Raw genomic sequence first — 25,194 nt, forward strand, 5'->3', positions numbered from 1 at the left:
ATCGCCAAAAAACATAATTCTGCCATTGCTTTTTGCTTGGTTTTTTTTTTTTATGAAGTTCATTTTGCAATAAATATGAATATGAAATATGATTCTCCAGGTCAGTATGATTCCGACAATATCAAACTGGCACATTTTTTTTTTATTTTATTCAAATAATAATACAAATTGGAAATTTTTATTGTGGAGTTGTGGCAACCAAAAACAATGCAATTCTCTAATTTCGATTTTTTTTTTATTTTTACAGTTTTTACTGATCAGGACAATTAATTTTATATTTTGATAGACAAGAATTTCCCAGACTTGGTGATACTAAATGTGTATTTTTAATTCTTTCATATCTTTATTTCAATATTAGAAAATGTGCGTTAATTTTTTTTCGCTTTTTCTATATTTTTGAAAACATTTTATAGTAAAAATTACGATCTCTTATGAAGGACAGTTACAGGTTGGTCTTCATACTGTAGAAGCACCATCATAGCATGCACAGGGGTCTGCAGCACACATCCAGCTGCCATGGCAACCCATCGGCAATCCGCGATCATTGGATTTGTCAGGCCTCATTCAGATGTCAGTGTTTTTTCAATTAATCAAAAAAAATGGTATCAGTGTCATCAGTATTTTGGACCTGATTGTCAAAAGAGTTTGGTTTGTGAGTCCACCGGCATTTTCACGCATGGATAGATCATTAAATAAATAACACAACTTCTCTCATACTTTGCAGTATAATATACATAGAGCACACTGTTGCCATCCATGTGCTATACATGTTTTCCATAGACATAGACTTGTATTTGGTCTTTTCATTCGTGCTGCTGGTAAAAAAAAATGGACATGTCTCCATGAGTTTTGCACAAATATACAATTTGTGAAAAAACACCGACACTAAAATTGCTCCATAGACTAAAATAGGTACTTGTAGTATCCATGAAAAGCATTGATAGGACATAGACGAGCAATACAGAAGGCTGAAAGAGGCTTAAAGCAAATAATCTCCATGGTTAGAACCTGCATATTTCTCTCTGACTTGTATCAAGGGAACCTTTCTTACCTGCACCCCCCCTTTCAGGCTGCCATTAACCTGTTGCTCTAGATGGTGACAGGTTCATCAAAAAGAGAAAAATAAATCAGTTTAGGAATAAGAAGTCAAGAGCAGTGAAGCTCAACTTCTGTCTTGAATGAAAATGACCTGGTTATGATGCATCATCAAAAGCCACCTCTAAAGATGTTTGGCCATGAGGCCTGCACAGATAAGCCATGGTCAGTACCAGATGATGCCCGGGTGGCTTGTAGTGCGGTAGGAGGCCTGTGTGAGGTAAATAAAAGGGTTGGTTCGAAACTAACACTGATTTTTTCTTAAATTTCTGCCTATTTGATGTAAAAACCTGATTGCTTTTCTAATATACTTTAATTAAAAACTTCATACCATTCCCTCTCTGCTGTATTATAGGCTGAACTGGATGGACAAATGTCTTTTTTCGGCTTTACTAACTATGTTACTATGTTACTATGTTACTATGTATTTAACTCCTTTATATTGTTTACCAACTTCCTGTTTGATGGCATTTCATTTGAGAATCCCCTGTGCATCCTGGAATACTCAAAAAATATGTTATCAGGTAGCTCTGTCCCCACCTTGAAACAAAGCGTCATCAGTGACCGCTGTTCCAGGGGCTGAGCTAGTCCCTGCTCTACTAAGCAAGTGTGTTTGTCAATTTCAACATGCTCAGCATAATCTTGTCACTGTTTAATACTCTTTTTAATGCACAGTGACAGTGTGCTCCTTCTCCGCCTTCGTTGAGCACTGATTATCAAGCTGGAGAGCACACTGTGAGTGTGCATTGTAAGGCGAGAATCCGGCAAGCAGGGAAAGCAAAATCCAGCTTTGCTACCAAAAATGATGTAAATTTTGAGGGTACGGGGGCATTACATTACACAGATATACATTTAGGATTAAATTAGTGTTAGTCCCAAATCACCCCCCCTTAAGTAAAGCGCAGTGTGGCCTCTTCAACTGCTAAGAAGAGCAGCTCCATGCCCATGACTTCCATCTACCTTATAAATACATGATTTATTTTTCTTCTTTGTGCCATATCTGCCAGAAGACTAAAGATCATTAAAGATCACTGTCCTGGAAAACAGGTTGGCAGCAGTTTAGGGGCCTAAATTCTGATGATAAATTCCCTTTAAATATGTCTTTTTTCAAAACAATTCACTAAAAATGAATCAAAAGTCTGTTAAAAAAAGGTCATATTTAGGTGAAAAAATGCCAAAATATCTATATGATATGAACTATATGATGATGAATACGTAAACTTAATGTTTGCCTTAAGAAGTGCATTGTCTTAAAGACATAGAATAAAGGGTCTTAAATTTTGGCCAGGCTTTCAGCCCTCACAGAAAGTGTAAGATTTCTACATTTTCAGTGTTTGCAAGCCAGCTCCAACTTTCCTGCGCTTGCGATAATATAAATAGCATCTGCCTCGTTTTACCAGTTCGTACATGCTCTAATCCACAATAACAAGGGAGCTCTGCAGCCATTACCAGACAGTAGCATTTGCAACATGCTGACTCAGATTTCACTCTTTAAGGTTGGGGGTCAGGACGGTGTTTTTAACAATCTGCTTTGTCAACATCCATCACAGTCAACACTCTGATCCTCCTGGCTACACTCTGCAACCACTAATGTATAAACAGTCGCTGCTGTCATTCCGCCATTGCTAAATCCCGAGCAGGTAGACACACACCTCACACCCATGTAAATCCCTCCTAATGCTGGTATAATGTGGATATTCTTGGAGCTGATCAGTGCTAATGCATTCCCACAACTGATTGTAGGGGCACTTTGCACATTCCTTTCAGACAAGACATAAGGAATTCTACCCACCACCCCCTAAACATGATCATTTGCCAACTCTCTGTTGTTGTTGTCCTGAACGCTAATCTGGAGTAATCCAACAAGATCATCCGGGCCATCATAATACTTGTGAATGTCTAAAACCATTCCTACCTTGATCCTTGCTCTTTCATGTGGCCTTTTACAAGTATACAACATCCCATTAGTCCTGTCAGGTGGGATTAGGATTGATCGCTGCTTTTGCAAATGGTAACAATATTTGACAAATTTGTTATTAAAGAAATAATAACCGGTATAAAATGTCGTTGAGTCAGTTTATGCTATTTTGGAAATAATGCTGGTATTTTAGAATGATATAATGTCTAACAACCTATAAAATACGAAATACATCAATTTTGATAGCTTAGCTTAACGGTAGTCTAGTAATTTGTAACACAGAGTAGTGTCTATATTGTATATGAAAGGTTCTTGACGGAAAAAGTAATCATCATTAGGAATGTACTTGTAGCGATGACAAAACAAGGTAGAATTAAAGGGAATCTGTCAGCAGATTTCACACCCCATTGGGGTGTGTCCCTAAATACTTACTGACATTGTCCAATCAGTGCATTCAGTGACTCACAGTGTAGGAACATTCACCTTTTACTGATAAAATATGAACTCCGATGTCACGATCGGTTAGTCAGTGCCTAACATTTGAAATTTCCTGGAAAACGTGGAATCCCGTGGCCCCACTACAAGAGGCTGTCCTGTCACAATCCTGCCACTCACTGTGTCTTAGGGACGCAATGAGTGACAGCTCAGTCATCCTATAGATTGCACGGGCTTCCCTGGCTATCAGCATTGTGATGGATTGGTCATCTTATAGTATGCAGAGGCATGCTGAGCTGTCAGTTTTGTGTATGGGATTTCTTTGCAGCCCAATTAGGCCGGACCTGCTGTAAATCCTCCAGGTGTTGCCCTTGCAGGGTGATTGCTTGGCCATTTAGCTGGCCGGCTATGCTGGGACTATTGCTCATAATAGTTTTCAGCTCAGTGGTGGGTTGCTCTGTGCTCTGTACTCTGATATTCTGGTCTTTGATGCTGGACCTTGGATTTGCTTTTTGACTATTCGTTTGTATTACCTTTTTGCCTTAATGCACTCTGATCTTGGAAATTTGACCTTGACTGTGACCTGAGTACGCCTTTGTCTCTCTCCTTCTGTTTAGGATATACCCTCTTGGTTTTTGACCTTGGACTTCTTGACTTCCTCAACTCACGGCTTGTACATGAGAAGTGACTCATGTCACGATCGCCGATACTTACCTGTCCGGCCGACGCGCTCCTAACGTCCCTTCTTCTTCTGGTCGGCTCGGCTTCTCTGCTTCTCGGCGCAGCTGCGGTCCGCGCATGCGCCGTAGGGTCTCTTCCGCCGCTCTGCCTGCTGGGAGGTTGTGACCCGGTGGCTCCGCCTCCAATATGGCGGCGCCCACCGGGTATTTCTGCTCGGCGCTTCCTCCGGTAAGCGCCTGTGTATCTTCGCTGTAGCGTTCCTGCTAGCGCCAGCGTTGTGTTTGGGCCCATCCTTAGGATTACTCTCTGTGTTCCGTTTCTCCGGTTTCTCCCTGTTCCTCCGGTTATCCCCTGTTCCCTGTTCCTGCTGGGTTTTGGTTTTGCCTTGTCCTTATATTGTGTTTTTCCTTTTCAGCTCTCCGCCTCGTCTCCCTGTGCGTTCCTGCTCCGCTGCTTCACCCAGTCGTCCCTTTGGCTCCGGCAGTTGCGGTACCACCCTCCTTGGGCCTGCTCCTAACGCTCCCTGTATAGGGGGCGCATCCATCAGGTTTGCTCGCCCTGGGGGGCTCTGGGACCGTGACCCAGAGGGTCCACTATTGGGTTTACTACGTCTCGTCATCTCACCTCCGTGTAGCGTAATAACTCAGCATCGCAATCTAGTTATCAATGCATTAATAAATCATCAACAGGAATATTAGAGGAACGCAGAATGCAGAGTTCTATGAAAACAGGATCCAAAATTGTTAATTTGGGGGAACTAAACCCATTTAATAAAACTTGTCAGGGGATCTATAATTGATTTAGCTGCTTTTTTGGATTTCAGTTGTAATTCTGTTCAAGTACTACATAAGTGGTGGACTAAAAAGTCAGAAAATTGGATAATGATAATAGTCCAAACAATTGCTAATGCACGAAGATATATTTTGTAGTGTAAAGGGATATTGATGGTATAAAGTTCATGTCATCAGTCTTATCCTGGGGCCAGATGTCACTACCGGTATATCTCCTACATCTTAGAATACTATACAGAAGTCATATTAGCATCAAAAGATGCTGCATGGTTATCTTCGCCTTGTCTTCTGTGCAATGTATAAGTCATGTGCTGCTATATTAGTTTGCTTAAAAACAATTTGAAAAAAAAAAAACTAGCAATGAACTGGTTACAGCATTGTGTGCCTGAGGAATTTAGAAATCCTCTAATGTGTCATTCGCTTCAAAACACACTCATTTTCAGGGAACGCTCATAAACACAAAATATCTGCCTCCATCAGTTTAATTGAGTGTCACTGCTAAATGAGAGCATTAGTTCATGATAATTGGTGGAAGATTATCATAATGCCATTCATGTTCATCATGGATTCTTAGCACCTGCCCTTGTCATTCAGAATTACAGAACTACCAGGCCCGCTCCGGGATTACACAGTGCCTCCTATTTCTTGGAGCTAGATCAATAGTAATGTAAATTCTGTATGTAACAGGTAAAATTTATCATCCATCTAGTAGGTTTCTGCCAGTAAAGTCAGAATTGGGCAGAAGTTCTTCATTATACTCTGATAGCAATTTAAGAGATAATTGCTGTTACATTAAGATTTTTGGACCAAATTCCAATCCCGCTCTCTAATTCTACATTTAGCAAGTTTTATTAGATCCTGGCTCAGTTTCATTATTTTGAGTGAGAATCTCTGTGCAAAACATAAGAGGAATTTAATACAAAGTCAGTGTCCTCCACAAAGACAATGAAAATACTAGCAGAGGATATTTAGTGTGTTTTTGAGACCTTCTTCATTTTGGGGGCAAAGTACATAACAATCCTGGCAACTATGAAACGATGACTCTTCCAAAGTCCCAAAAGATTTATAAAGAAGCATGAATCTTTTCTCACATGGGCATATGAAAAATCTGTAATGGACCTCTACACAGCAAATACTGTTTTCAGCTGTGGCATCCTGTGAGACAGAAGGCCCTCTGGCCTGGGTGTGACTGGTACCTTTCTGACGACCACACATCATATTAGGTTCCCAACAAAGGAATGCTCATTTCTTTGTATTGTCCATTTAATTATAATGTGCAATCGACAATTGCATCTTTTCTGCAGGCGGGCAGCACATCTCCTCGTGTAAACAGGTTTGTGCTGCAGAATATAGACAAGCAAAAAGACCTGTAGGATCCTGGTCCAACGGCCACATTGGTGGAAAGTGGTCACTGGATCAGAACCCTGCCAACCTCCTACCACCTTCAGCATTTCTGATTAGTAGTCCCCCATGACGTCATTACCGTATCACATTACTAATCAGAAGAGGCGCCGCCTGGAATGTCGCAGGTAGTAGGAAGTTCTTTTTTTGGGTTTTGCAATGTGTATGTGACTTTATAAACTTTTATCCACAATCCTACTACTGTAATACAGAGCAGAAAATCTGGATGGAAAACCAGCTGTGTATATGACACTTGCACATAACCCTGCATTGTTCTGAAAATGTAAAATGCCTGAAATGTTTGTGGATAGGAAAGTTGAAATCAATGTACAAATTTGTTTCTCACCCTAAGCCTCGACACTGCTAGAAGTGCCTACAAATTTAGAATTATGCCAAACCATAATTATAACCAGAAATTGTGCTGTATGCTATTAATTATATGTTCCACACAGCTGAATGGCTGCACAGTAGTGCTCCACTTGCCATCTGTCTCTTCTCTTTTTGATTATTTTTGTCACTGACAAGTCTCTCCTGAGTTGTCCCACACGTGAAAACACTTGAAAACCCAAATCGAGGTTGTGACCTTTACTTCAGCAGGGTCTCCTCAGTGATCATAGCCTTGAGGCTATTTGACTTTCTATTTGCACAGTTATGGGGCATTCCATCCTCCCATCAAAACCATTCTGATATAAATAACAACATGAACATTTCCTCAAACACACAGCTGTCTTTATCCATCCTCCATGCTCCCACCAAGGACTCCTCATGCAGCAGTCTGGATGACCTATTGACATATTTTTATGCATATTTTACAAGTTAATTTGCAGTATAAGAGCGTAGTGCAATTAATTTTTCTTTAGTCATCTGTATGTAAATAAGGATAATTATTAGGGATGAAAATTGTGGTAAAATTAGAATTCGGCAGATTCGCTCAGTTTCCGGAAATTCGATTTCTACCAACTTTATTTGATGCAAATTGAATGATCCCTAATTAAAAGAGCAGGTCATTATATTCTGAAGTCTCCTGACCTCAAAGAATATTAAGTGGATGGGCTAGGAAGGGTGTGGAATACATTAAATAATCATTCTCAACTAACCCCTTACCTGTTCTTGCTGCAGAGGCTCTGTTCCAGTCCTCCATTGACTTTCTAAGGCATCTGTTCCATTCCAACAGAGATCTCCACTTCTTTCTATGCTAGCACTTCCAACGCTGGCCCAGATGACCCCATGGTGTGACATCTTCACATCAGAACATGCATCAAGGCCTAGCAACAAAGAATCAAGAAGAGATTGGAGCTACAGAAGGATCGTTATTAGTGTTGAGCGATACCTTCCGATATCGGAAAGTATCGGTATCGGATAGGATCGGCCGATATTCAAAAAATATCGGATATCGCCGATACCGATACCCGATCCCAATGCAAGTCAATGGGACCAAAATATCGGAATTAAAATAAACCCTTTCTTTCCTTGTAGGTTCATTCTACATGAAGGAAAACAACTAAGAATAATGCAGGATGTATTTGGGGAGGTGGCGGAGACATTAAAGTCATAGAGGTTTAGCCCAATCAAATAGAATAGCATGTTTTTTTTTTTTTGTTTTTTTTTAAAGACGTTCGGAGTGACAAAGATATTGACTATGTAATTTTTTTTTTTTATTTTGTCAGATATTGATGTTTCACTATTCCACGCCCTTCCCCTTCTTTTTTTTTTTACTTTTCCCACACTTTCATCTTCATCATCATCAGCATCTTTGACATCAACTTCTTCTTCACCTTATTCATCTTCTTCTTCATCCTTTACCTTTTTTTTTTTTTTTTATTACATTCTTCATATTCATTGTATTCAACTATTATTATTCTTCCTATTCTACATATTCATTTTATTCAACTGTATTATTCTTCCTATTCTACTTCTTCATCATATTCTCATTTGTGACAGGCATTCCCGTTGTTGTTATCTATAAAAGTTGGAAGATTACACCTTCCGTTCTGCCAGTCACAAAAGTTACATTTGTCCGCGTTCAGTTTGGCCTGCAGCATCAGGCTTTATCCAGGGGCACCACGAGGAGGAACGGACTCACCCCCATACACTGCTTAGTCTCCTTCTGCATATAATTTAGATAATATCTTTTGCTCTGATATTAAGTGTTATGCTTAATGTTCTTCTGCTCTTTGTTCTGCAGCCTCTTGTTCTTCTGCTTCTCGGTCTTCCATGTCGTCGTCTCCAGAGTCGTCATCTCCGCCGTCGTCGTCTCCGCCGTCGTCGTCTCCGCCGTCGTCATCGGGGTGGTCTTCCGGGTTGTCGTCGTCGTCATCGGGGTGGTCTTCCGGGTCGTCGACTTTAGGGTCTTCAACTTGGAAATGTAGCAGAAGGTACAAGAAGGCTGAGAAAATGCCAAGAACCAGATGATGGAACTGGAACTCGGATGGCTACCCGAAGGTTCAAGAGCCTATGGAACTACCGAGGACCAGCTGACGTTACTGGAACCCGGTTACTAAGCAGGAGGTACCCGTGCTAAAAAGCACTACCAAGGACCGCCTGACGTTGGCGGAACTCGGATACCCAGAAGGAGGCACCTAAGCCAAAGGCTCTGCCCGGAACCAGCTGACGGTACTGGAACCAGGATGGGGAGCAGAAGGTACAAGAGCAAAAGACACTGCCGAGAACCAGCTGACGGTACTGGAACCCGGATGGGTAGCCGAAGGTCCAAGAGCCAATGGAACTACCGATGACCAGCTGACGTTACTGGAACCCGGTTACTAAGCAGGAGGTACCCGTGCCTGAAAGCACTACCAATGACCACCTGACGTTGGTGGAACTTGGATACCCAGAAGGAGGCACCTAAGCCAAAGGCTCTGCCCGGAACCAGCTGACGGTACTGGAACCAGGATGGGGAGCAGAATGTACAAGAGCAAAAGACACTGCCAAGAACCAGCTGACGGTGCTGGAACCAGGTGGTGGACCCCAAGGCCCACAGGAGAGGAGAGAACAGCTAGGCCGTGAGGCAGCCGCAGTTACCGAACCCCAACAGTCCTACAGGGGGAGCTAGGCCTACTGGCACTACAGAACCAGCCTTGACTACCAGTTCACGCAGCCCACATAGGAAGCTCCTAAACTGGAGGCACCCTGGAGTTGGCTAACTCGACCGCAACACGACGGGGCAACGCATTGATGTCTCAGTGAGTTTGACAGTACCCGGAAACAGCTGACGGTGCTGGAACCAGGCTGGGCACGAGGGAGTACCCGTGACAAAAACACTGCCGAGAACCAGCTGGCGGTGCTGGAACTCAGATGCGTTGCCCCAGTGTGCAAGAGCCAATGGCACGACCGAGGACCAGCTGACGGTGCTGGAACCCGGTTACTAAGCTGTAGGTGCCCGCGCTTAAAAGCACTACCAAGGATCGCCTGGCGTTGGCGGAACTCGGATACCCAGGAGGAGGCACCTAAGCCAAAGGCTCTGCCCGGAACCAGCTGACGGTGCTGGAACCAGGTGGTGGACCCGAAGGCCCACAGGAGAGGAGAGAACAGCTAGGCCGCGAGGCAGCCGCAGTTACCGAACCCCAACAGTCCTACAGGGGGAGCTGGGCCTACTGGCACTACAGAACCAGCCTTGACTACCAGTTCACGCAGCCCACATAGGAAGCTCCTAAACTGGAGGCACCCTGGAGTTGGCTAACTCGACTGCAACACGATGGGGCAACGCATAGGTGTCTCAGTGAGTTTGACAGTACCCGGAAACAGCTGACGGTGCTGGAACCAGGCTGGGCACGAGGGAGTACCCGTGACAAAAACACTGCCGAGAACCAGCTGGCGGTGCTGGAACCCAGATGCGTTGCCCCAGTGTGCAAGAGCCAATGGCACGACCGAGGACCAGCTGACGGTGCTGGAACCCGGTTACTAAGTTGTAGGTGCCCGCGCTTAAAAGCACTACCAAGGACCGCCTGGCGTTGGCGGAACTCGGATACCCAGGAGGAGGCACCTAAGCCAAAGGCTCGGCCCGGAACCAGCTGACGGTGCTGGAACCAGGTGGTGGACCCGAAGGCCCACAGGAGAGGAGAGAACAGCTAGGCCGCGAGGCAGCCGCAGTTACCGAACCCCAACAGTCCTACAGGGGGAGCTGGGCTTACTGGCACTACAGAACCAGCCTTGACTACCAGTTCACGCAGCCCACATAGGAAGCTCCTCAACTGGAGGCACACTGGAGTTGGCTAACCCGACCGCACCACGACGGGGCAAGCATAGGCGTCTCAGTGAGCTTGACACAACCCGGAAACAGCTGACGGTGCTGAAACCAGGTTTGGCACGAGGGAGTACCTGTGACAAAACCACTGCCGAGAACCAGCTGGCGGTGCTGGAACCCAGATGCGTTGCGCCAGTGTGCAAGAGCCAATGGCACGACCGAGGACCAGCTGACGGTGCTGGAACACGGTTACTAAGCTGTAGGTGCCCACGCTTAAAAGCACTACCAAGGACCGCCTGGCGTTGGCGGAACTCGGATACCCAGGAGGAGGCACCTAAGCCAAAGGCTCGGCCCGGAACCAGCTGACGGTGCTGGAACCAGGTGGTGGACCCGAAGGCCCACAGGAGAGGAGAGAACAGCTAGGCCGCGAGGCAGCCGCAGTTACCGAACCCCAACAGTCCTACAGGGGGAGCTGGGCCTACTGGCACTACAGAACCAGCCTTGACTACCAGTTCACGCAGCCCACATAGGAAGCTCCTAAACTGGAGGCACCCTGGAGTTGGCTAACTCGACCGCAACACGATGGGGCAACGCATAGGTGTCTCAGTGAGTTTGACAGTACCCAGAAACAGCTGATGGTGCTGGAACCAGGCTGGGCACGAGGGAGTACCCGTGACAAAAACACTGCCGAGAACCAGCTGGCGGTGCTGGAACCCAGATGCGTTGCCCCAGTGTGCAAGAGCCAATGGCACGACCGAGGACCAGCTGACGGTGCTGGAACCCGGTTACTAAGTTGTAGGTGCCCGCGCTTAAAAGCACTACCAAGGACCGCCTGGCGTTGGCGGAACTCGGATACCCAGGAGGAGGCACCTAAGCCATAGGCTCTGCCCGGAACCAGCTGACGGTGCTGGAACCAGGTGGTGGACCCGAAGGCCCACAGGAGAGGAGAGAACAGCTAGGCCGCGAGGCAGCCGCAGTTACCGAACCCCAACAGTCCTACAGGGGGAGCTGGGCTTACTGGCACTACAGAACCATCCTTGACTACCAGTTCACGCAGCCCACATAGGAAGCTCCTCAACTGGAGGCACACTGGAGTTGGCTAACCCGACCGCACCACGACGGGGCAAGCATAGGCGTCTCAGTGAGCTTGACACAACCCGGAAACAGCTGACGGTGCTGAAACCAGGTTTGGCACGAGGGAGTACCTGTGACAAAAACACTGCCGAGAACCAGCTGGCGGTGCTGGAACCCAGATGCGTTGCGCCAGTGTGCAAGAGCCAATGGCACGACCGAGGACCAGCTGACGGTGCTGGAACACGGTTACTAAGCTGTAGGTGCCCGCGCTTAAAAGCACTACCAAGGACCGCCTGGCGTTGGCGGAACTCGGATACCCAGGAGGAGGCACCTAAGCCAAAGGCTCGGCCCGGAACCAGCTGACGGTGCTGGAACCAGGTGGTGGACCCAAAGGCCCACAGGAGAGGAGAGAACAGCTAGGCCGCGAGGCAGCCGCAGTTACCGAACCCAAACAGTCCTACATGGGGAGCTGGGCCTACTGGCACTACAGAACCAGCCTTGACTACCAAATCATGCAGCCCACATAGGAAGCTCCTAAACTGGAGGCACCCTGGAGTTGGCTAACTCGACCGCAACACGGCGGGGCAACGCATAGGTTTCTCAGTGAGTTTGACAGTACCCGGAAACAGCTGACGGTGCTGGAACCAGGTTTGGCACGAGGGAGTACCTGTGACAAAAACACTGCCGAGAACCAGCTGGCGGTGCTGGAACCCAGATGCGTTGCCCCAGTGTGCAAGAGCCAATGGCACGACCGAGGACCAGCTGACGGTGCTGGAACCCGGTTACTAAGCTGTAGGTGCCCGCGCTTAAAAGCACTACCAAGGACCGCCTGGCGTTGGCGGAACTCGGATACCCAGGAGGAGGCACCTAAGCCAAAGGCTCTGCCCGGAACCAGCTGACGGTGCTGGAACCAGGTGGTGGACCCGAAGGCCCACAGGAGAGGAGAGAACAGCTAGGCCGCGAGGCAGCCGCAGTTACCGAACCCCAACAGTCCTACAGGGGGAGCTGGGCCTACTGGCACTACAGAACCAGCCTTGACTACCAGTTCACGCAGCCCACATAGGAAGCTCCTAAACTGGAGGCACCCTGGAGTTGGCTAACTCGACCGCAACACGATGGGGCAACGCATAGGTGTCTCAGTGAGTTTGACAGTACCCGGAAACAGCTGACGGTGCTGGAACCAGGCTGGGCACGAGGGAGTACCCGTGACAAAAACACTGCCGAGAACCAGCTGGCGGTGCTGGAACCCAGATGCGTTGCCCCAGTGTGCAAGAGCCAATGGCACGACCGAGGACCAGCTGACGGTGCTGGAACCCGGTTACTAAGTTGTAGGTGCCCGCGCTTAAAAGCACTACCAAGGACCGCCTGGTGTTGGCGGAACTCGGATACCCAGGAGGAGGCACCTAAGCCAAAGGCTCGGCCCGGAACCAGCTGACGGTGCTGGAACCAGGTGGTGGACCCGAAGGCCCACAGGAGAGGAGAAAACAGCTAGGCCGCGAGGCAGCCGCAGTTACCGAACCCCAACAGTCCTACAGGGGGAGCTGGGCTCACTGGCACTACAGAACCAGCCTTGACTACCAGTTCACGCAGCCCACATAGGAAGCTCCTCAACTGGAGGCACACTGGAGTTGGCTAACCCGACCGCACCACGACGGGGCAAGCATAGGCGTCTCAGTGAGCTTGACACAACCCGGAAACAGCTGACGGTGCTGAAACCAGGTTTGGCACGAGGGAGTACCTGTGACAAAAACACTGCCGAGAACCAGCTGGCGGTGCTGGAACCCAGATGCGTTGCCCCAGTGTGCAAGAGCCAATGGCACGACCGAGGACCAGCTGACGGTGCTGGAACCCGGTTACTAAGCTGTAGGTGCCCACGCTTAAAAGCACTACCAAGGACCGCCTGGCGTTGGCGGAACTCGGATACCCAGGAGGAGGCACCTAAGCCAAAGGCTCGGCCCGGAACCAGCTGACGGTGCTGGAACCAGGTGGTGGACCCGAAGGCCCACAGGAGAGGAGAAAACAGCTAGGCCGCGAGGCAGCCGCAGTTACCGAACCCCAACAGTCCTACATGGGGAGCTGGGCCTACTGGCACTACAGAACCAGCCTTGACTACCAAATCATGCAGCCCACATAGGAAGCTCCTAAACTGGAGGCACCCTGGAGTTGGCTAACTCGACCGCAACACGACGGGGCAACGCATAGGTTTCTCAGTGAGTTTGACAGTACCCGGAAACAGCTGACGGTGCTGGAACCAGGTTTGGCACGAGGGAGTACCTGTGACAAAAACACTGCCGAGAACCAGCTGGCGGTGCTGGAACCCAGATGCGTTGCCCCAGTGTGCAAGAGCCAATGGCACGACTGAGGACCAGCTGACGGTGCTGGAACCCGGTTACTAAGCTGTAGGTGCCCGCGCTTAAAAGCACTACCAAGGACCGCCTGGCGTTGGCGGAACTCGGATACCCAGGAGGAGGCACCTAAGCCAAAGGCTCTGCCCGGAACCAGCTGACGGTGCTGGAACCAGGTGGTGGACCCGAAGGCCCACAGGAGAGGAGAGAACAGCTAGGCCGCGAGGCAGCCGCAGTTACCGAACCCCAACAGTCCTACAGGTGGAGCTGGGCCTACTGGCACTACAGAACCAGCCTTGACTACCAGTTCACGTAGCCCACATAGGAAGCTCCTAAACTGGAGGCACCCTGGAGTTGGCTAACTCGACCGCAACACGATGGGGCAACGCATAGGTGTCTCAGTGAGTTTGACAGTACCCGGAAACAGCTGACGGTGCTGGAACCAGGCTGGGCACGAGGGAGTACCCGTGACAAAAACACTGCCGAGAACCAGCTGGCGGTGCTGGAACCCAGATGCGTTGCCCCAGTGTGCAAGAGCCAATGGCACGACCGAGGACAAGCTGACGGTGCTGGAACCCGGTTACTAAGTTGTAGGTGCCCGCGCTTAAAAGCACTACCAAGGACCGCCTGGTGTTGGTGGAACTCGGATACCCAGGAGGAGGCACCTAAGCCAAAGGCTCGGCCCGGAACCAGCTGACGGTGCTGGAACCAGGTGGTGGACCCGAAGGCCCACAGGAGAGGAGAAAACAGCTAGGCCGCGAGGCAGCCGCAGTTACCGAACCCCAACAGTCCTACAGGGGGAGCTGGGCTCACTGGCACTACAGAACCAGCCTTGACTACCATTTCACGCAGCCCACATAGGAAGCTCCTCAACTGGAGGCACACTGGAGTTGGCTAACCCGACCGCACCACGACGGGGCAAGCATAGGCGTCTCAGTGAGCTTGACACAACCCGGAAACAGCTGACGGTGCTGAAACCAGGTTTGGCACGAGGGAGTACCTGTGACAAAAACACTGCCGAGAACCAGCTGGCGGTGCTGGAACCCAGATGCGTTGCCCCAGTGTGCAAGAGCCAATGGCACGACCGAGGACCAGCTGACGGTGCTGGAACCCGGTTACTAAGCTGTAGGTGCCCGCGCTTAAAAGCACTACCAAGGACCGCCTGGCGTTGGCGGAACTCGGATACCCAGGAGGAGGCACCTAAGCCAAAGGCTCGGCCCGGAACCAGCTGACGGTGCTGGAACCAGGTGGTGGACCCGAAGGCCCACATGAGAGGAGAGAACAGCTAGGCCGCGAGGCAGCCGCAGTTACCGAACCCCAACAGTCCTACAGGGGGAGCTGGGCCTACTGGCATTACAGAACCAGCCTTGACTACCAGTTCACGCAGCCCACATAGGAAGCTCCTAAACTGGAGGCACCCTGGAGTTGGCTAACCCGACCGCACCACGACGGGGCAAGCATAGGCGTCTCAGTGAGCTTGTCACAACCCGGAAACAGCTGACGGTGCTGAAACCAGGTTTGGCACGAGGGAGTACCTGTGACAAAAACACTGCCGAGAACCAGCTGGCGGTGCTGGAACCCAGATGCGTTGCCCCAGTGTGCAAGAGCCAATGGCACGACCGAGGACCAGCTGACGGTGCTGGAACCCGGTTACTAAGCTGTAGGTGCCCGCGCTTAAAAGCACTACCAAGGATCGCCTGGCGTTGGCGGAACTCGGATACCCAGGAGGAGGCACCTAAGCCAAAGGCTCGGCCCGGAACCAGCTGACGGTGCTGGAACCAGGTGGTGGACCCGAAGGCCCACAGGAGAGGAGAGAACAGCTAGGCCGCGAGGCAGCCGCAGTTACCGAACCCCAACAGTCCTACAGGGGGAGCTGGGTCTACTGGCACTACAGAACCAGCCTTGACTACCAGTTCACGCAGCCCACATAGGAAGCTCCTAAACTGGAGGCACCCTGGAGTTGGCTAACCCGACCGCACCACGACGGGGCAAGCATAGGCGTCTCAGTGAGCTTGACACAACCCGGAAACAGCTGACGGTGCTGAAACCAGGTTTGGCACGAGGGAGTACCTGTGACAAAACCACTGCCGAGAACCAGCTGGCGGTGCTGGAACCCGGATGCTTTGCCTATCAAACATTGTCTTCCTACAGCCCCAACTAGCGGTGTTGGAGCAAAGGGTAAGCAGGGGGAGCAGAGTGTAGGCCGAAGCGTGCACTGGAGTCAGCTTTGTGTCTGCGTTGCGTTTGCAGGACACTTTGCCGGCTACACAGTGGGGGAACAGCAGGCGGTGCTGAACCCCACTAACACATTGGCTGGTGTTTTTCTCTGTGCAGCTAGCACTTCCGGGCAAAACTAGCGTTGTTACAGCCCAGGGTCAGCAGGAGGAGGAGAGGAGCAGAGTGTAGGCCGAAGCCTAGTTGAACCAATTTCAAAGGTAACCTTTAACACCCCCTCAGGTGTTACAAAGTACAAGAGCCACACCTTGTGCAGCATTAATGCTGCACAAGTAAAAGGTTGCTCTATTAATTTGTCTACTTGCACACGCTGAATGCAACACGTACACAATTTAGCCCATTCTACAGTCAAACTGTAGTTGAGGCGTGACTTGTATTTTTAAGGAGACGCAGCATAGGTGTCCCAAATAACGCCTTTGTGCTTGGCGCAGCTTCCTGAGCTTTGTTTTTTGCTGTACAGGAGTCTGCGCTCTTGTGTTATCCCTTGGCAATGCCCTGTTAGCGCTGCCCGTCTTATGACCTCATTTCATGTTGGCCGCTGCGGTTAACGATGGCCATAAATCCCAGACCCACACTGCCTTTTCATAAAGTCACACTGCGGTGCTGGGATTAGTGGCCTTGAGCAGTAAATATTTTCGACGCTCACACACGTCCTTACACCTGCTTCAGACTGGGCGGCCTCTGCTGATCCCTTTTCGCATGCCGCGGCCAGGAGGCCGCACAGTCTGAAGAAGGCGGAAGGAGATGAGTGACGACAGGCGAACATATGCACTGCTCGTGCCCATAAACCACACCCTCGCTGACAAAATAAATAAGACAACGAGGGGCGTTGTATCACGCAGGGCGGATGCACAGGCACAGCCAGCTAACCATGATGTCAAAAGACGGGAAGCGCTACCAAGGGGGGTGCTGCGTATCATTACAAAGGAAAGTCACACCTCAGGGACAGTGGAATGGTCTCAATGAGACACATTTTGTACGTGTTGAGTTCCACGTGGGCAAGGAGAAAAAGTCAGCCACCTTGTACAAATGCAGCAGTACTGCTGAACAAGGTGGCTGTTATACATAGAAACGCCTGGGGGTGGGGGGCAGGCTCCCTTCAATTTCAGTTCATGTGCCTGCATGGCGTTTGCAGGGCACATTGCCGGCTACACAGCTGGGGAACAGCTGGCGGTGCCGAACCCCACTGACACATTGGCTGGTGTTTTTCTCTGTGCAGCTAGCACTTCCAGGCTAAAACTGGCGGTGTTATGAGCCCAGGGTCAGCAGGAGGAGGAGAGGAGCAGAGTGTAGGCCGAAGCCTGCACTGGTGGCAGCTTTTGTTCTGTTGTGCCTGCGTGGCGTTTGCAGGTCACGTTGCCAGCTACACAGCTGGGGAACAGCTGGCGGTGCTGAACCCCACTATCACATTGGCTGGTGTTTTTCTCTGTGCAGCTAGCACGTCCGGGCAAAAACTGGCGGTGTTAGAGCCCAGGGTCAGCAGGAGGAGGAGAGGAGCAGAGTGTAGGCCGAAGCCTAGTTGAACCAATTTCAAAGGTAACCTTTAACCCCCTCTCAGGTGTTGCAAGGTACAAGAGCCACACCTTATGCAGCATTAATGCTGCACAAGTAAAAGGTTGCTCTATTTAGTTTGCTCCTTGCACACGCTGAATAAAACACGTACACTATTTAGCCCATTATACTGTCAAACAGTAGTGGAGGCGTGACTTGTCTTTTTAAGGAGATGCAGCACAGGTGTCAAAATTTACACCTAGGTGCTGGGCGAAGATTCCTGAGCGTTGTTATTTGCTGTACAGGAGTCTGCGCTCTTGTTATCCCTTGGCCATGCGCTGTGAGCGCTTCCTGTCTTCTCACCTCATTTCATGTTGGCCGGTGCGGTTAGCGATGGCCATGAAACCCAGACCCGCAGTGTCTTTTAAAAAAGTCACACTGCAGAGCTGGGATTCGTGACCTTGCGCAGTAAATTTTGTCACCTGTCCCTCATGTCCTTACACCTGCATGAGACTGGGCGGCCTCATCTGATCCCTTCTCGCATGCCGCGGCCATGAGGCCGCACATTCTGAAGAAGGCGGAAGGAGATGAGTAAAGACAGGCGAAGATATCCACTGCTCGTGCCCATCAATCACACCCTCGCAGTCAAAATAAGTAAGACAACGAGGAGCGTGGTTTCAGGCAGGGCGGACGCACAGCCGCAGCCAGCCAACCAAAGATGTCAGAAGACGGGCAGCGCTAACAAGGGGGGTGCTGCGTGTCATTAAAAAGGAAAGTCACACCTCAGGGACATTGTAATGGTCTGTAATGAGACACATTTTTTCCGTGTTTAATTAAACGTGGGCAAGTAGACAAAGTCAGCCACCTTGTACAAATGCAGCAGTACTGCTGTACAAGGTGGCTGTTATACATAGAAACACCTTGGGGTGGGTGGCAGGGTAATTTCAGTTCATGTGCCTGCGTGGCGTTTGCAGGTCACGTTGCCGGCTACACAGCAGGGGAACAGCTGGCGGTGCTGAACCCCACTAACACATTGGCTGGTGTTTTTCTCTGTGCAGCTAGCACTTCCGGGCTACAACTGGCGGTGTTATAGCCCAGGGTCAGCAGGAGGAGGAGAGGAGCAGAGTGTAGGCCGAAGCCTAGTTGAGCCAATTTCAAATGTAACCTTTAACCCCCCCTCAGGTGTTGCAAGGTACAAGAGCCACACCTTGTGCAGCATTAATGCTGCACAAGTAAAAGGTTGCTCTCTTAATTTTGCTCCTTGCACACGCTGAATAAAACACGTACACTATTTAGCCCATTCTACTGTAAAACAGTAGTGGAGGCGTGACTTGTCTTTTTAAAGAAAAGCAGCACAGGTGTCGAAAATAACACCTTGGTGCATGGGCGCAGCTTCCTAAGCGTTGTTATTTGCTGTACAGGAGTCTGCGCTCTTGTTATCCCTTGGCCATGCGCTGTGAGCGCTTCCTGTCTTCTGACCTCATTTCATGTCGGCCGTTGCGGTTAGCGATGGACATGAATCCCAGACCCACAGTGTGTTTTCTAAAAATCGCACTGCGTGGCTGGGATTCGTGGCCTTGTGCAGTAAATATGTTTGCCGCTCACACATGTCCTTACACCTGCTTCAGACTGGGCGGCCTCATCTGATCCCTTATCGCATGCCGCGGTCATGAGGCCACCCAGTCTGAAGAAGGCGGAAGGAGATGAGTGAACACAGGCAAACATATGCACTGCACATGCCCATCAATCACATCCTCGTTGTCCAAAAAAATAAGACACCGAGGGGCATTGTTTCGAGCAGGGCAGACGCACAGGCGCAGCCAGCTAACCAATGATGTCAAAAGACGGGCAGCGCTAACAAGGGTGGTGCTGCGTATCATTAGAAAGGAAAGTCACACCTCAGGGACAGTGGAATGGTCTCAATGAGACACATTTAGTACGTGTTTAATTAAATGTGGGCAAGGAGAAAAAGTCTGCCACCTTGTACAAATGCAGCAGTACTGCTGTACAAGGTGGCTGTTATACATAGAAACACCTGGGGGTGGGGGGCAGGCTTCCTTCAATTTCAGTTCATGTGCCTGCGTGGCGTTTGCAGGACACGTTGCCAGCTACACAGCAGGGGAACAGCTGGCGTTGCTGAACCCCACTGACACATTGACTGGTGTTTTTCTCTGTGCAGCTCGCATGTCCGGGCAAAAACTGGCGGTGTTAGAGCCCAGGGTCAGCAGCAGGAGGAGAGGAGCAAAGTGTAGGCCGAAGCCTGCACTGGTGGCAGCTTTTGGTCGGTTGTGCCAGCGTGGCTTGTGCTGGACACGATGCCGGCTACACAGCAGGGGAACAGCTGGCGGTGCTGAACCCCACTAACACATTGGCTGTTGTTTTTCTCTGTGAAGCTCGCATTTCTGGGCAAAAACTAGCGGTGTTATAGCCCAGGGTCAGCAGGAGGAGGAGAGGAGCAAAGTGTAGGCCGAAGCCTGCACTGGTGGCAGCTTTTGGTCGGTTGTGCCAGCGTGGCTTGTGCTGGACACGATGCCGGCTACACAGCAGGGGAACAGCTGGCAGTGCTGAACCCCACTAACACATTGGCTGTTGTTTTTCTCTGTGAAGCTCGCATTTCCGGGCAAAAACTAGCGGTGTTAGAGCCCAGGGTCAGCAGGAGGAGGAGAGGAGCAGAGTGTAGGCCGAAGCCTAGTTGAACCAATTTCAAAGGTAACCTTTAACCCCCTCTCAAGTGTTGCAAGGTACAAGAGCCACACCTTGTGCAGCATTAATGCTGCACAAGTAAAAGGTTGCTCTATTTAGTTTGCTCCTTGCACACGCTGAATAAAACACGTACACTATTTAGCCCATTATACTGTCAAACAGTAGTGGAGGCGTGACTTGTCTATTTAAGGAGGCGCAGCACAGGTGTCAAAATTTACACCTAGGTGGTGGGCGCAGATTCCTGAGCGTTGTTATTTGCTGTACAGGAGTCTGCGCTATTGTGATCCCTTGGCCATGCGCTGTGAGCGCTGCCTGTCTTCTCACCTCATTTCATGTTGGCCGTTGCGGCTAGCAATGGATATGAATCCCAGGCCCGCAGTGTGTTTTCAAAAAATCACACTGCGTGGCTGGGATTCGTGGCCTTGTGCAGTAAATATGTTTGCCGCTCACACATGTCCTTACACCTGCTTCAGACTGGGCGGCCTCAGCTGATCCCATATCGCCTACCACGGCCAGAAGGCCGCACAGTCTGAAGAAGGCGGAAGGAGATGAGTTAAGACAGGCGAACATATGCACTGCACATGCCCATCAATCACACCATCGCAGCCAAAATATATGAAACGAGGGGGGTTGTGTCGGGTAGGGCGGACGCACAGGCACAGGCAGCCAACCAATGATGTCAGAAGACGGGCAGCGCTACCAAGGGGGGTGGTGCGTGTCATTAAAAAGGAAAGTCACACCTCAGGGACATTGTAATGGTCTGTAATGAGACACATATTTTACGTGTTTAATTCTACGTGGGCAAGGATAAAAAATCAGCCACCTTGTACAAATGCAGCAGTACTGCTGTACTAGGTGGCTGTTATACATAGAAACACCTGGGGGGGTGGGGCCAGGTTCCCTTTAATTTCAGTTCATGTGCCTGCGTGGCGTTTGCAGGTCACGTTGCCGGCTACACAGCAGGGGAACAGCTGGCGTTGCTGAACCCCACTAACACATTGGCTGGTGTTTTTCTCTGTGCAGCTAGCACTTCCGGGCAAAAACTAGCGGTGTTTAAGCCCAGGGTCAGCAGGAGGAGGAGAGGAGCAGAGTGTAGGCCGAAGCCTGCACTGGTGGCAGCTTTTGTTCTGTTGTGCCAGCGTGGCTTGTGCTGGACACGTTGCCGACTACACAGCAGGGGAACAGCTGGCGGTGCTGAACCCCACTGACACATCACCTAGTGTTTTTTCTGTGTAGACAACACTTCCAGGTGGCAACTGACAGTGTTTAAACCCAGGGAATCAAAGAGGAGCAGAGTGTAGGCCGAAGCCTGCAGTGGAGCAAGTTGAAAGGGAACCTTTAACCCCCCCCCAGGCATTTGTTGCTGAAAGAGCCATCTTGTACAGCAGTAATACTGCACATGGAAAATGGTGGCTCCGAAAATTATGCTCCTTGCAAACGCTGAAGTACACACTCATATAATGTGTCCCCTCACACTGTCAAACCGTCCCGGAAGTGGGACTTTCCTTTGTAATGTGACACAGCAAAGCCGTCATTCCAACCCCCTTGGTGCCGTGCGCCACCTCCTCAACGTTGTTTGGTTCTGTCACGGAGCCCGCGCTGTAATGTTATCCCTTGGCCATGCACAGTTAGCGGTGCCCGTCTTCTGACATCATGTAGGTGTCAGGCTGGCAGTGCCTGTGCGTCCACGCTGCTCCAGATCCCACCTCGCAGTGTCGTCTAACGTAATCCCACTGCGGGCCTTGGATCCATTGGCATGCGCAGTGCATATCATCGCCTCTCACTCACCTCCTTCCTGCTTCTTCAGACTGTGCGGCGTCACAGCCGTGGCATGCTATTAGGGATCAGCTGACGCCGCCTAGTCTGAAGAAGCGTGAAGAAGGGGAGTGAGAGGCTAGTATATGCACTGCGCATGGCCATGGATACCAGGCCCACTGTGGGATCACATTAGACGACACTGCGAGGTGGGATTTCGGGCAGCGTGGACGCACAGGCGCAGCCAGGACGACAACAAATGATGTCAGAGGACGGGCAGCGCAAACTGTGCATGGCCAAGGGATAACATAACAGCGCAGGATCCATGACGGAATCAAACAACGCTAAGGAGCCAGCGCACGGTGGCAAGGGGGTAGCAATGACGGCTGTGCTGCGTCACATTACAAAGGAAAGTCCAACCTCCGGGACGGTTGGACGGTGTGAGGGGACACATTACATGAGTGTGTAGTTCAGCGTTTGCAAGGAGCATAATTTCAAGAGCGACCTTTCCCTAGGGGGGGGGGACAGTTCCCCTTACATTTTAGGTGTGCCAGCGTGACGGTCGCATGACACGTTGCCGGATACACAGCTGGGGATCAGCTGACGTTACTGAACCCCAATAACAGAGGAGCGACTGTTGACTGTGCAGACAGCACTTCCAGGCACCAACTGGCGGTGTTAGAGCCCAGGGACAGCAGGAGGAGCAGATTGGAGGTATTGCCGCACACACAGCTGGGGATCAGCTGACGTTACTGAATCCCAATAACAGAGGAGCGACTGTTAACTGTGCACACAGCACTTCCAGGCACCAACTGGCGGTGTTGGAGCCCAGAGACAGCAGGAGGAGCAGATTGGAGATATTGCCGCACACACAGCTGGGGATCAGCTGACGTTACTGAATCCCAATAACAGAGGAGCGACTGTTAACTGTGCACACAGCACTTCCAGGCACCAACTGGCGGTGTTAGAGCCCAGGGTCAGCAGGAGGAGCAGAGGAACAGAGTGTAGGCCGAAGCCTGATTGGAGCAAGTTGAAAGGGAACCTTTAACCCCCCCCCCAAGACGTTTGTAGCTGAAAGAGCCATCTTGTGCAGCACTAAGGATGCAAAAGGAAAAGGTTGCTCTTTTAATTATGCTCCTTGCAAACACTGAAGTAAACACTAAAAATGTGTCCCCTTATACCGTTCAACCGTCCCGGAGGTGCAAATTTCCTTCGTAATGTGACACAGCAAAGCCGTCATTCCAACCCCCTTGGTGCCGTGCGCTGCCTCCTCAGCATTGTTTTAAGCTGTCACGGAGCCTGCGCTGTTCTGTTAGCCCTTGGCCATGCCCAATTAGCGCTGCCTGTCTTCTGACATAATTTGGTGTCAGGCTGTCAGTGCCTGTGCGTCCACGCTGCTCCAGATCCCACCTCGCAGTGTCGTCTAACGTAATCCCACTGCGGGCCTTGGATCCATTGGCATGCGCAGTGCATATCATCGCCTCTCACTCACCTCCTTCCTGCTTCTTCAGACTGTGCGGCGTCACGGCCGTGGCATGCTATTAGGGATCAGCTGACGCCGCCTAGTCTGAAGAAGCGTGAAGAAGGGGAGTGAGAGGCTAGCATATGCACTGCGCATGCCCATGGATCCCAGGCCCCCAGTGTGACTCAATCAGAAGACACTGCGAGGCGGGATCTCGGGCAGCGCGGCCGCACAGGCGCAGCCAGCCTGACACCAAATTATGTCAGAAGACAGGCAGCGCAAATAGGGCATGCCCAAGGGATAACAGAACAGCGCAGGCTCCGTGACAGCTTAAAACAACGCTGAGGAGGCAGCGCATGGCACCAAGGGGGTAGGAATGACGGCTGTGCTGCGTCACATTACGAAGGAAAGTCCCAGCTCCGGGACGGTATAACGGTATCAGTGAACACATTTTATAAGTGTTAAGTTCTGTGTGTGCAAGGAGCTAAACCAAAAGAGCTACCTTTTCCTTGTGCAGCATTACTGCTGCACAAGATGGCTCTTTCAGTAACAAACGACGGGGGGGGGGAGACAGGTTCCCTTACATTTAGGTTGTTGTGCCAGCGTGGCGGTCGCAGGACACATTGCCGGCTACACAGCTGGGGATCAGCTGACGTTACTGAAACCCAATAACACTGGGTCGTATGTTTTTACTGTGCAGCCTGCACTTCTGAGCCGCAACTGGCGGTGTTGGAGCCCAGGAATAGCAGTTCAGTTGGTAGAAAGATGAACACAGCAGGAGACCTGGATGACACCCAATTACTTAATCAGGCAGAGGAGTGGCAAATTCCTGCGAGATCCAGGCCTGGTTCATTTTCAGGAAAGTAAGCCGGTCAACGTTATCGGAGGACAGTCGCATGCGACGGTCTGTTAGTACACCACCTGCGGCACTAAAGACACGTTCCGATAAGACACTAGCCGCAGGGCAAGCCAGCACCTCCAATGCATACTGGCTTAGCTCTGGCCATGTATCCAGCTTAGAGACCCAAAACTTGAACGGGGAAGAGCCGTCTGGGAGTACAGTAAGAGGGCAAGCCATGCAGTCTGTCACCATCTGACGGAACCGTTGCCTCCTGCTGACTGGAGCCGCCGGTGATGGTGTAGACATTTGGGGCGGGCACACAAAAGTGTGCCAGAGTTGTGCCATACTGGGCTTGCCTTGGGCAGAGGCACTGCTTCTGCTCCCTCTTTGGGCAGAGCCTCCCCCACTGCCTCGACGCACTGAGCTGCTTTGTAAAGCACTAGCAGCACTCCTCTCAGTTGGACAGGAGAAGATGATGGAATTCACCAGTGTGTCGTGGTACTCCCGCAATTGACGCTCCCGGGTCAATGCTGGGATGAGGTTTTGGACGTTGTCCCGGTAGCGAGGATCGAGGAGGGTGAACACCCAATAATCAGGCATGTTGAGAATGTGGTCGATGCGGCGGTCGTTTCTCAGGCACTGCAGCATGAAATCCACCATGTGCTGCAGAGTGCCAACTGGCCCAGAAACGCTGTCCCCTGCTTGAGACATGATCTCTGCCCGCTCGTCATCACCCCACCCTCGCTGTACACACTGACCACTGGACAATTGTGTCGCTCCCTCC

This window comes from Ranitomeya imitator, chromosome 5 (assembly GCF_032444005.1).
Source record: "Ranitomeya imitator isolate aRanImi1 chromosome 5, aRanImi1.pri, whole genome shotgun sequence".
In the NCBI taxonomy this organism is placed as follows: domain Eukaryota; kingdom Metazoa; phylum Chordata; class Amphibia; order Anura; family Dendrobatidae; genus Ranitomeya; species Ranitomeya imitator.